The sequence below is a fragment of the Mytilus californianus genome, unplaced genomic scaffold (genome assembly GCF_021869535.1).
Source record: "Mytilus californianus isolate M0D057914Y unplaced genomic scaffold, xbMytCali1.0.p SCAF_6, whole genome shotgun sequence".
Taxonomy (NCBI): Eukaryota; Metazoa; Mollusca; class Bivalvia; order Mytilida; family Mytilidae; genus Mytilus; species Mytilus californianus.
In genome coordinates, this window is record NW_026262712.1 from 29,945,641 (window position 1) to 29,959,777 (window position 14,137).

A 14,137-nucleotide genomic window follows, 5' to 3' on the forward strand; every position below is an offset into this window, starting at 1 on the left:
CCTCTTTACGCTAACAAATACAAAAAAAAATCCTTCCAGTTAGAGGACAGTGGTTGTTTTAAAGTGCTTTTTCGTTCCAATGATTTGATAAAGTATGTAAATCTGTAAATTAAAATGTTAGATGTGACTGTCAAGTATTTAGTCTTTGCTTGAAAATTGTTGCGTTCAAAACTGTTTTTGGTAAATAAAAAATACTTAAAAATTACCAAAATTTTGCAGTGAGAACATATTTCACATGCTTTGGAATAAAATCCTGACAATACTTGAAAATGAAGATATTTCAAGTAAAAAAAAAAGATTAAGACAGTGACAAAATGTTATAATACGCAAAACGGATAGCGTGCAGATGAACCCCCGAAGCCTTTATATAGAAATAAGATGTGGAGTGCCAATGAGACAACTCTCCATCCAAGTCACAATGTGTAAAAAGTAAACAATAATAGGTCAAAAGTACGGCCTTTAACACGGAGCCTTGGCTCACACCGAACAGCAAGCTAGCTATAAAGGGCCCCACAATGACTAGTGTAAAACAATTCAAACAGGAAAACCAACGGTCTAATCTATATAAAAACGAGAAACACTTAAGGACCACATCAACAAACGACAACCACTGAACAACAGGTTCCTATACCATACTATGCATGGGTTTTACTTGTTTTTGAAAGCCGTACGGTGACATGTATCCTCGTGTATTGTATTTTCGACCTTCTAACACATTTCTCCGAATTCCCCTTTTATCTGTTTGAACCCAGACATGTCTAATATTTTGGGAGTCACTAGTATACTTGTGCATAAAATTATTGTATCTGAAATATATTTCGATCTTAAATATTTTTTTTATTTGAGTTCATTAGATCGATGTCACCTTTGTTGACAAAAACTGGCGTCTTGTGTTTTCGTTAACTGGACCCCTGCTGTTGTTTCGCTCTAGACTACACAGTTTGTGTCGAAGTATCAATCAGCGGGTTGCCAGTTAAGGTGGCACGGTAGTATTTCCTGGCCCATAAGGGATAATGATAGCCATTTCAGACTTTTCACCACTTTCTAGCACTGCCAAAAATTATACATACACAGTTTACTGAAGTACTTTCATTATAATTTTCAGAAATGAATTAAAATATGTATCATGACCGTTTACTTTTTTTGCTATCTTTAAAAACCTAAGGCCACTAGTGCTTTATGATCTTTTATCATGCAGTGAATACAAAATTTTCAAAAATTCTCAAAAATTCATTTTCACCTGTATGTAAAATTATTTCATATTTTTCTACACCTGATTCATCCCTCAGTTTGGGAAAGTATGTTCAGTTGATACTGTATTTTTTGTCCAATCACGCTGTTCATATACATTGACTTAAGTAGGGAACACAAAAGAGCAACCTAAATTCAGGAATGCAAATACTACCGTGCTACTTTAAGTGTTTTCGACCTATCTAATAAACGGGTCCAAAGTCGGAAATGACATGTCGTACAAATCCGGAATTGATAATAATTTGATGCCAATGTACATATCAAATTATTTAAAGTGCAAGAGGGGATCAAACTTATGACTTAAGGAATTAAATGGTAACATATACAACTATGAGATATGAAATATTACTTTGATATCTTTATTTGACTATTCATACAATTTTCACATATCACTTTTCATACTGTAGACATGGACAATAAAAAAATACTATGACGCCTAAGAACATTCACATTACAACAAAATCTCGGATGGGTCCAGTGGTCACATTGAGGATACATACATTTACCCCACTGCGCAAAAACAAGAGACACACACTGTCTGAATGCTTCTGGGAAACGTTTCTTACATACACAACATGGTGACTCATCAGGATCTTCAATACTGCATGTATCATCAAATGAGTCATCATCTGAAATAATCAGTTTCTGTAAACCAGAAGTACCAGGTTTTGGTGACACTTTTTTTGTTTTAGCAACAACTTTAACTTCTTTTACTTCCTTAGGTTTAGTAACCTTAACCATGTTAAGATTGTTTACCACACATGCTTCAGTTTTTTTACATTTACTTGTATTATTGACACTCTTTGGCTTTTTACAATGTCCTACAATATCAGCCATTACATCATCCTCAGTTATAGATTAACCAGATGTAATATTTGACAAATACTTCCTCTTTTTTGCTTGTTTTTTTACAACAATACCAACATTTTTCTCACACTGTTTGAAAAAAAACAGCTGTACTCTTCTGTATTTCGTTAATCGTCGAGATGTCTGTCTCATCTTCGTCAGGCAATAGATCTAACTCATCAATCAATGTGATGTTTCCAGTGTCAGGTAAATCAAGTCCAGTGTCAGCTATGTCAAGTCTAGTGTCAGGTAAGTCAAGTCCAGTGTCAGGTAAGTCAAGTTTAGTGTCAGGTAAGTCAAGTCCAGTGTCAGGTAATTCAGGTCTAGTGTCAGGTAAGTCAAGTCCAGTGTCAGGTAAGTCAAGTCCAGTGTCAGGTAAGACATGTCCAGCGTCACTGTCAACAGATGGAGAATTCTCACTGTCATGGTTAGTTTGTTTGTTTTGTACAGCGTTGTCAGGGTCAACTGTGTCCGTCGTTAATACAGTTGACGGAAGCAAAGTGATGGCAGATACACAGTTTTTTTCAAGGGAAGTGTTTAAGTTATGTGGCGACAAATCCTTCACATATGCATCTGTAGCAAGTTTACCAATATTGTACCTACTGATTTGTTCTCTATGTTCACGTAAATATTTATGACAGGAATTATTTAAAATTCTGCTGAGGAGCCCAAAGCAGCCAACATCTTATTGTTGTAGAATGTGACTGCAGTGGGCTGGCAAAACTAAAATTATAATATTGTGAGCCTTTGCCCATTCAATTACACTTAACGCTACATGTGATTTGTGCCCATCATAAATCAGTAGAACAGGCTGGTCATCAGTTAATCCTCGAGCATATGTTATAAAATGTTCACCAAGATATTTATGAAAAATTTCAGTGTTGACCAGCCTGATCCACTGATTTACCATTTGTACAATCTTCAATAAGACTATTATTCATTCTAGCACCTGCAAATATAAGATATGGGGGTATTTGGGTGCCTAATGCATTTCCTGCCCCTATTATCGCAACCGTTGGGGATCTCTCTGAAGTAATACCAGGAGGTTTAGAATCTTTTGCACCAACAACATTTGTTGGCTTATGCTGAAAATTTATCCATTTCTCATCAATATTGTATATGCAATGAGGTTTATCAATAAGGTTATATTTTACAAGAATTGTTTCTAGTTCCTGAAAATAGATATTAGTATTTTCTTGTGATGCAGATTTTGCCCTTGATATGGTTAAACCCCTGGCTTTGATGGTTTTAAGCTCTGGCCATCTAGACATGAATGAGTAGAACCAATTCAGGGTAAATGGTTTGCTTTTTTCTCTCAGCTCCATGTACACGGCATAATCTGTGGCCAAGTCAACAACTTCAGATATTGAGTATCTTCAATAATAATAATAATAATAATAATAATAATAATAATAATAATAATAATAATAATAATAATAATAATAATTATAATAATAATGATAATGATAATAATAATAGTAATAGTAATAGCAATAAATATTATTACAACAATAAATATTATTAGAATAATATTTGGAAGAAAAAAGTATGTACATGCATCTGACACAAATTATTTAAATATATATGAAAATTAATTGAATCTAAAAATATATTTTTCAATGAAAAACATTGAAGCTGTTAGCATTTAAAAAAAAATAATAATTTGAAACTCCTGAAATATTTGCATTTATTTCTCCTCTTTTTAAAATTTAAACTAACCCGTAACCAAAATTTGCCATCATTTTTATGTGGTCAACCAGTCTTGCTTCTTGCTCTACATCCAATACTGGGGCAAGGCTAGACTTCACTACATCTACACCAACCCTTCCAGAAACTCTATCAAAGAGGGTTGACTTTGGCACTCCATATACTTTGGAAGCCTTGTAAACAGTCATGTTTTTATTTCAGACTTTAGTCAAGGCATTGTGAAGTGAGGTTGGGGAGTATTGTCTGTAATCTTTCCTAACAGACTGTTGTTTCTGTAATTCGAAATTAATTAATATTTTTTTTTTCAGTAAAAAACTGTAAGGAGCATGCAATTTTCCGGATTGAAAATAAGTTTTAAGTATGACGACTAACCACATGACAGTCACGTGACTTAATGACCTGGATGTGAACTTCTTGTGCAAAAAATCTTTAGGCATATTTATAGAATATTTATTTATTTTTAATAGATTCTTTTGGAGGGTACAAAAAGTATTAGTGAAAGGGTACAAAAATGTGATATCAAATAGAAAAACGTAAATACTTACTTGTAATAACTTTACTTGGAACATCTTCGCCACACGTGGAATTATTTGTTATTGTTACTAAGTATAGCAGCCGATTATGACGTCACGCGGGCACGCGCAGCATACGGGAAGTGAAAGAAGGATTAGGTCGAAAACGTAAGACGGTCGAAAACACAATACGATACGATAGTTGTTTACATCGCTGTCCTTTGTTTTAGGTAAAACATTGCGTCATTGGCAGTCGTACAATTATACAAAATGTCAATATAATTCATATTTTCTGGTTTTTAATGTTATGCTCATATCATGTATATTTCTGTCCTTTTAAACTTTTATGTGAAAAATGAACAAACCCGACCGTATTTCCTTTTTTGCAGAAGTTTTGCATCGCTTGTTGACATCGGGAAAGGGTGCTCTCAGACACGCCCGCGTGCCAATGTCGTCAAAACTATTTTTGAGAAGACCCCTCAAAGCGATTGTTTCCAAGGCGCTCGTCGTTAGAAACATGCGTTAAAACTTGCGCACTGTTAAAGGGCCGAGCCACCTTAAAAACAAAATACCAACTGCATTGATCGAATTATAAATGATTTGAATATCCCTGTTTTTGATTTTAAGGTATTACTAAATAACTTCAAACGTTTTACCTATCCATTTGTGTAGGTTATATAAGAGTTATTTACAGATAGTTAAATACGTATAGAATCTAACACTGCATTAAATGTGGTAGGATATTAATCCACTCGAGACATCTGAATTTTCATATTTAAAATTTAACTGTCGAGAGTGGATGAATATCGTATTGTACAAGATTTTGTGGTTGACTCTGTTTCTCCAATGATTTGTAAATGATATACAGATAAAATCAATCCTTCATAAGAATGATTTACAAAATAATGTGTTCTTTCTATGTGACGTCATCAGACAAGGTAGCATACTCCATGACGTCACAATAGAAAATTCAAAGCAAAGCAAGACTATGGGACGTCATAATCAAAGTTTGACCAATAAAATCTGAGGTCAAACGAACCACACGTTGATTATATAAACATATTAAACAGGTCAGTAAAAGGATAAATTGTGTAAGAATTAGGGGAAATGTTTTATAAGTATACACAAATACATGTGCAATTTGATCCTGAAGGTTTTTGAACAGGAATATCAAAGAAATAATAATCCATTGGCTGCTCCTATAGAAGTAACGTTCTCACAATTGTTAGAGGTATGTAAACCGAAAGTGTACACTAACTATTTTGGTTAATCCCGTCATTTTCTTAGGAAAATAGCTGTAACAAGTTAGGAATATTGCAGATGATTTTACTTGCTCCGTTGATTCATAGCGTCGGATTTTAACAGTTTTCATAGTTTTTCCCTTTTTTCAAAGTTCGATAAGTTTGTTATACTTTTTTGGAAAGAAGGAACCTCTTGCTTAAAAAAAACGATATTTTAATAATTATCTTTCTTCTTAAGAACCAAACATATTAATGTTAAAACAGCTGTTCAGTCAAAACCTAACCAAGCCAAGCCTTTTGTGTTTGGGTCTAATACATGATCATGCATTCTTCCGTACTTTGATCTATAATGGTTTACTTTTACAAATTTTGACTTGGGTGGAGAGTTATCTCATTGGCACTCATACCACATCTTCTTATATCTATTGTCTGTTATATGTTTAGATGTGAGCCGCCTTGATGAAGGTGGTGAATCCATTTCACTGCAGGATTTTTGATATTGGCAAACAATATCTTACGTTTACTATGGCGGTTTTACTAAGGAAACCAACTGTGTCAATCATCATTTTATTTCAATTTTCAATACATCGATGATATATTCCTTCACTGAATTATTTAAAGTTTGTTGACTTTGTTGATTGCATCTAAGATAAGATTGAATCAACCTTAGTTCTCAAATTACATATCAAAATTGGAAATGAGGGTCTGCTATGTACTAAACGCTATGAAAAAAAGGACTTCATTTTTCCATTGTTTACAGCTGATTTTCGTACGGTTTGAATTGTGCTATCTTAAGACATCAGTGTAAGCGTCATCCATTGTTTCCTTTCTCTTCTTTGCTTTTTTTTTTGTTTGCTTGATGTTTTACATATAGCTTTGTATTTATGCTTTGTTATATTCTTTTTTTATAATCAAGTAAACGCTTTGCCCCCTGCAAAACCCTCTAAATCCAAAATACAAAAGCAACATGTCGTCAAATCTCGGACTTGAACGGGAAAATGGAAAGGCCTGAGTAGACCTCTATAGAACTGAAAAAAACTGGTTGATTTATTCAAGCTAGCTTAAATTTTTAATTATGGTTGATTTTAACAGTTTCTTCCTATTTATTTTACTTTTCCAGATAACGAGCAAAGCACTAATACTAGTCAAAATCGTCATTTACGGGCAAAAACCCCTTAAAGTGTTATCCAATGGTTTTGGTCATATAGTCATTTGTGCAGATCTTTTATTGTTGATAATTTTTGTTTCTAACAATTTCTACATATCTAGTACAGTTTTTGAGTAAAAAGGTTAAAAAGATGAAAACTACTCAAAAATCATCATTTTATGGCAATAACTTCTTAAGGGGTCATTTGATCATTTTTTTGAAAATAGGAATGAGGATCTTGACAATTTGAGCATGTTTGGCTCCGCAGGTGCATGATATCCTGATGTTCTATGTTAAGCCATGGTGGCCATTTTTTGACTGATCGAAATCAAAACACAAAACTTTATACTTGATACCCTATTAGGATCTTTCATTCAAAGTTTGGTTGAAATCATTTCATTACTTTCAGAGATGATTTATAAAAAGTTTACGACAACGACGGACGCCAAGTGATGGCAAGTTTGAAAACGAAGCATTTAATATTAATACGTTATTATCATTTGATTATCACCCCCTGTTATGCCCTCACGATCACTGCGTTCCAATCATACCGTTTGGTTTTCTGGGGTAGGCACGAGGATTTAAGAATTTAAAAAAAATAATAAGCTTATTTTGTAAGAACTGAAAGTTAATATTTTTGTTCAAGAAAGGATGAAAAGGAATATTCTGTTCCATAAAATATAGGAAATAATTATGCTGAAAACTGAAGACAAATTAGCCGGCCTAGAAAAAGGCAGTGGTGAATATTCCTTCCGTAAAGGATCCGTTTGTCCCCCCGCCCCATATAAATCAAACAGTTGCCCCCTTAATACAGCCAGATAACATAAAAGGTTATAGAAAACGTCAGTTACCTCCAATGTGTACAAGGAAGTTAAACAGCGAAAATAATCACATGAGTGTGTCAATATACTGAATAGATAAATAAACGATCCTTGTCTTCGTTTCACAAAAAATCTTACGGCTAAAATTAATCGTAAATCATGAACAATTCTGTAGACTTATGATTTGAGATGTGAAACGCATGCCTGCCCATTAAATGATTTAATGTACGAAGTCAAATGGTTTTGTGTGTAAAATTAATGATTGCCATGTTCGAAAAGACACCAAATCTTAAAAAAATGATTTCCTAAAAGACGTGTTTTCAATCCTTTTTGATAATTTTTCCATTCCAAAATGAAACAAATTTGAGTTGTTTGGGAAAAAAATAAGCATATGTAATTATAAAAAAAATGGAGACGAAAGAATTTAAGTAAGGAAATTTCAGGTGAACCCATTCAAGAAAGAATAAAAATAGATAAAACAAACAATACACTCCAAGGAGATTTTATACATCTTAATTTTTTACCAGAAAAATAAGTGATGAATTGAAAGATGAATAGTTTTATTCAGAATATTCTTCCATTATCTTGAAAACTGTCTTAATGTCACAACGGATGAGAAATTTTAAAAAGATAAGAGAAAAAGGTAATCAAGAATGGAGGAAAAATAAAAAAAGAACGGTTAAAAAATATTACCATAACCAGAAAAACAATCGTCGTGAATCGACTAGAACTCCTAATACAAAAAAAAACAAAGATAAATAAAGACACAAAATAGAAAAGTAAATCTCCACAAAATAAAGTCAAAGACAATTTCATTACCTTGGAACATTTATAAAAAAACAGAAAGCGTACGATGAATGGAATTTAGAGATGAATGAAAACAATACTTACTATCATTCAAAAGTAGGCCTGAAGTGCCACACAATATCGAAATCAAATCCAATGAACAATATATAGTAGTAGTTTCTGTACCTTAATGTGAAAAACATAAATCAAACTAACCTTTGCCATCATAACTTGATTCATTGTAATGGGATATATGTTTCACATTTGACCACGATTATGTTCGAATTGTCGGAGCCAAGACACAATATGTTTTTCTTAATTTTGCCATCAACCAAATTGTACTTACCATAATAACCACACCGAGTGCTACATATGGAGTACGATCAGCTTACCCTTCTGTAGAACCTGAGTTCATTCAGGGTTTTTATGGGGTTAGTGTTACTCTGTTTTATTTTTTTTACGTTTTTGACATGTGAACTTTGTTAGTCTTGTATCATTTTTAATTTTAGTTTCCTGTGTATAATTTGGAGTTTAGTATGACGTCCATTATCACTGAACTAGTATACATATTTGTTTAGGGGCCAGCTGAAGGATGCCTCCGGGTGCGGGAGTTTCTCGCTGCATTGAAGACCCATTGGTGCCCTTCGGCTGTTGTCTGCTCTATGTCGGGTCGTTGTCTCTTTGACACATTCCCCATTTCCATTCTCAATTTTATGTTGTAGGCTTCCTTAATTAATTTTGATTATCCCTTTGGTACCTTCAGACTTTTGTGTGGAGGAACAAAACCCAAAACAAAAGAGCCTTGATTTGTGTGTCTTGTATTTCTGCACTGTTCATGGCGTTTCTTTATTAAATGTAATTCGAAGCGACATGGTGAGGCCTTATAGTATAGGTAATTATAAAAATAAGAAGATATGGTATGGTTGAAGACAGCTCTACACCAGAGACCAAATGGCATAGAAGTTTACAACTAAAGGTTACCGTAAGACCTTCAACAATGAACAAACCCATACCACATAATATTGCATCAGAATGATTTTTTCGTATTTAGTTTAAACGTATCCATTATTCTTGTTTAAATCAAACCTCCATTTTGTTGTTTATTATACAGGAATGATAGAGTAAAATGCCTTTTTACCTTTTTATTACTTCTTCCTTACACTTGTTTTTCAATTAATCAAGATTTAACCGGGCGGGATAGCTGAATGCTCAAAAACTTGTTTAACCCTTCTATATGTTAATTTGCCTGTCCAAAGTCACAAATGATGTAAGTTGTTGCCATTAATCATAATGGATTTTTTTTTTTGTAAGGAATTTAATGATACATGTAATAGCTTTTTTATTATTTGATTATTCACAACATTTGAGACTTATGATGATTTAGATATAAAAGTAAAACGGTGTGGTATGACTGCCAATAAGAAAATTCTCCATAATAGACCAAATGACACATAAACTAACATTTACAACTTTAGGTTACTGTACGGCATTCAACAATGAGCAAAGCCCATAGTCAGCTTTAAAAGGTCTCAAAATAACAAACGTAAAACAATTCAAACGAGAAAACTAACAAAATAATGAACGAAATACAAAATTGTTACACAGCAACAAACGACAACCACTGAATTACAGGCTCCTGATTTGGGACAGGCACATACAGAATGTGGCTGGGTTAAACTCATTTGAAGGCGCAAACTCTCTTCCCCCGTTACTTTGGAAAGTGGTGCAGCAGTCGACATAAGAACAAACTGTAAAAATTATAGTTGAAAAAGGCTTTACTCATCCGATGGATACAAATAGAACTACATCTAACAAAAACACAGAGTGGACGTGGACGGGTTCTTATTTTATTGACCTTTGTGTGTCAATTTTGTGTTGTTGTGAGCTGTCTAATTGATGTTTACCTCACCACTCCTTTTGTTATGTACACATGTATTTTGATATTGCTTTAATGTTTACGTGACTGTATCTCTTATAAGTGTCTTAATTGGTATGCTGTCATGCAGCTTTTGCTTAATATTTAGAAATGACTAAATAAAGTTGGGAGACAGTCTTTGTGACATTTATCCAACGAGATAAAAACAAGAGTGCACACGCTGAAATGTCTCGCCTTCTTTACTAATCATTGATTTTATGTTGATAGTCCTAAATACAAAGCTTTACTACAAGTAACACATAAATTTAACATGATCCAAGAAAATGAGGTCAAGGTCAGATAAACCAAACGAGAAATACATGTACACCTTACAATCAGTCAATAAACCATACATAGTTGACCTATTGCTTATTGTTTCTAAGAAACAGTCTTAAACAAGAAAACTTAACATTGACCAATGAACCATGAAAATGAGGTCAAAGTCAGATGAACCATGCCACACAGACATGTACACCTTACAATCAATTTGGGCATTAAATATAGTTGACCTATTGCTTATAGTATCTAAGAAACAAACTTAACCATGAAAACTTAACATTGACTAATGAACCATGAAAATGAGGTCAAGGTCAGATGATACCTACCAGACAGACATATACACCTTACAATCAAATATAGTTGATCTATTGCTTATAGTTGAAGAAAAACAGACCAAAACACAAAAAACACAAAAACTTAACACTGAGAAATGAACCGTGAAAATGATATCAAGGTCAAATAAAACCTGTGAGACTGACATATACATCATAAAATATTTCCATACACCATTTATAGTTGACCTATTGCATATAGTATTAGAAAAAAAGACCAAAACTCAAAAACTTAACTTTGACCACTGAACCATGAAAATGAGGTCAAGGTCAGACGACACCTCCAAGTTGGACATGTACACCTTACAATCATTCCATATACCACATATAGTAGACCTACTGCTTTTAGTATCTGATATATGGACTTGACCACGAAAACTTAACCTTGTTCACTGATCCATGAAATGAGGTCGAGGTCAAATGAAAATTGTCTGACGGGCATGAGGAACTTGCAAGGTACGCACATACTAAATATAGTTATCCTATTATAAGAAAGAAATTAACATTACAAAAAATGTTGACTTTTTTTCAAGTAGTCACTGAACCATGAAAATGAGGTCAAGGACAATGGACATATGACAGACGGAAACTTCGTAACATAAGGCATCTATATACAAAGTATGAAGCATCCAGGTCTTCTAGCTTCTAAAATATAAAGCTTTTAAGAAGTTAGCTAACGCCGCCGCCGCCGCCGGATCACTATCCCTTGGTCGAACTTTCTGTGACAAAAGTCGCAGGCTCGACAAAAATGACATCTGTTTCGCAAAAAAAAAAATTGGGTTGTCTTTCAACTTTGAAGCTAGGATTTGATTGCTGACATAAATGGGGTCAGAAGTTTTGAAATAAAAAATAGTGGAGCATTTTTTTGGGGGAAAATCAGGCTACATAAAATTACGTATTGTGCTCTTTGAGTATCAAATGAGTTACGGAAGCTTTATGCATTTCAGGTTGCATATGCCCTTTCTGTGCTTTTCAAACGATTGAGATTTTTTCTGTTGAATACCCCAAATTCTTCATTTATGCACAAAGTTAATAAAACAAATTGTTACCTTTATCTACAATCATATATTGGCAGATATTTTATTCATTAGTACAAGAAGAAAACCCCTTTTTATTCAGAAATGTTTGCCTGTTGAAGTTTACCAATAAAATCCAGTCTTAAAATTTTCGTTAGACATCATTTAAAATGTTTGAATGATGACGATTTATGAATAGCTGGCATGTCAGTAACTGCTAGTAGTCCTTTGTTCATTTATGTATCATTGTCATTTTGCTTAGTTTCTTTTGTTACCTATTTTGACATCGGACTCGGACTTCTTTTAAACTGAGTTTTACTGTGCGTATTGCTATGTGTTTCTTTATTCTACATTGGCTAGAGGTATAGGGGGATCTCACAAAACATGTTTAACCCCGCCGCATTTTTGCGCCTGTCCCAAGTCAGGAGCCTCTGGCCTTTGTTAGTCTAGTATGTTTTTTAATTTTAGTTCATTTATATGTTTTGGAGTTTAGTGTGACGTCCATTTTCACTGAACTAGCACACAATTTTAGTTAGGGGCTAGCTGAGGACCACCTCAGGGTGCGGGATTTTCTCGCTGCATTGAAGACCTATTGGTGGTCTTCGGCTGTTGTCTGCTCTTTGGTCGGGTTGTTGTCTCTTTGACATATTCCCCATTTCCATTTACAATTTTATTGAACATTTCATTTGTATCGCTCGCCTCATTTTGCATGATAAAAAATAGCACAGGTAGCATTTTTTTAATTAATGTATATGAGGTTAAGGTATGAACTTTCTCAATTAAGCTTGTTTTCTATGAAGAACTTTTTGTTTTTCCATGCTGTGGAGCGTGTTATTTTCAGACGGTAACAGTAAAAACACTTATGTGTTGCCCTATTTTGCACTGTCCTAAAGGAAACAACAGAAATCTTTAAAAAAATTTATGTACATTCTTTTTATTGTCAGATTTAGATTGATGTTTTAAAAATACCTTTATTACAATCATTACAAAACAAAAGTTTCAACAAAAAGAAGTAACAAAGGGGGATTCTCGTTTTATGTTGTTCAGTATATATAAATGGGTCGTTCGTTTCAAACGACCTCACAACAAAATACCACTGCATTGATCTAATTATAAATGATTTAAATAACCCTGACATGTATTTATTTTAAGGTATTACAAAATAACTTCAAATGTAATCACATAATTTTACCTATCCATTTTTATAGGTGATAAAAGAGTTATTAACAGATAATTAAATACATAAAGAATCTACCACTGTATTGAATGTGATAGAATATTAATTCACTCGAGACATTTGAATTTTCATATTTAAAATTTAACTGTCGATAGTGGATGAATATTGTATTTTACAAGATTTGGTGGTTGAATCTGTTTCTCTAATGATTTTTTTATGATAAACAGATAAACTCAATCCTTCTTTAGAATGATTTGCAAAAAGATGTGTTCTTTCTATGTGACGTCATCAGACGATCACATCTTTTCATGACGTCACAATAGAAAATTCAGAGGAAAGCAAGACTATTAGACTTCATAATCAAAGTTTTACCAATAAAACTGAGGTCAAACGAACCACACGTTTATTAAATTAAAATATTTAACAGGTCAGTAAAAGGATAAATAATGTAAAAATTAGGGAAAATGTTTTATAAGTATAAACAAAAACATGTGCATTTTGATACTGAAGGTGTGTGAACAGGAAGATCAATGAAATAATTTGATCCAATGCTCCTGTAGAAGTCACGTCCTCACAATTATTAGAAGTATGTAAGCGGAACGTGTACACACAACAATTTGGTTAATCCCACAATTGTCTTAGATAAACGCCTGTACTAAGTCAGGAATATTACAATTGATTTCACTTGCTCCATTGATTGATAGCGTTTGATTTTGTCAGTTTTCATGGACTTCTTCTTTTTGAAATTGCCTTGAAGTTCGATATTTTTGTTATACTTTTTGGGGAAAGAAGGAAAAAGGAACCCCTTGCTTCAAAAAAAAACAATTTTCCATAATTGTCTTTCTTCTTTAGAAGCAAACATATTTTTGCTAAACATCTGTTAAGTCAAAACCTAAACAAGCCAAAACTTTTCATGTTTTGGTCTTATACATCCATGTCTTTTATATGTCTAGATGTGAGCTGTCCTGATGGAGGTGAATAACAAAAAAAAAGCACTTCGAACTCACGTAATCAAAAACATTTCATTTTCATTTCACTGCTGGATTTATACTATTGACAAAATATATGTAACGTTTACTATGGCGGTTTTTCTAAAGAAACCAACTG

At 33.3% G+C, this 14,137-nt stretch overlaps 1 protein-coding gene across 4 annotated transcripts in view; it reads right to left on the bottom strand.

Annotated features, from left to right (window-relative positions):
* LOC127705050 (ubiquitin-conjugating enzyme E2 T-like) overlaps positions 1–14,137 on the bottom strand; it is a 240,236-nt gene that overhangs the window by 196,254 nt on the left and 29,845 nt on the right. The window lies entirely within an intron of this gene.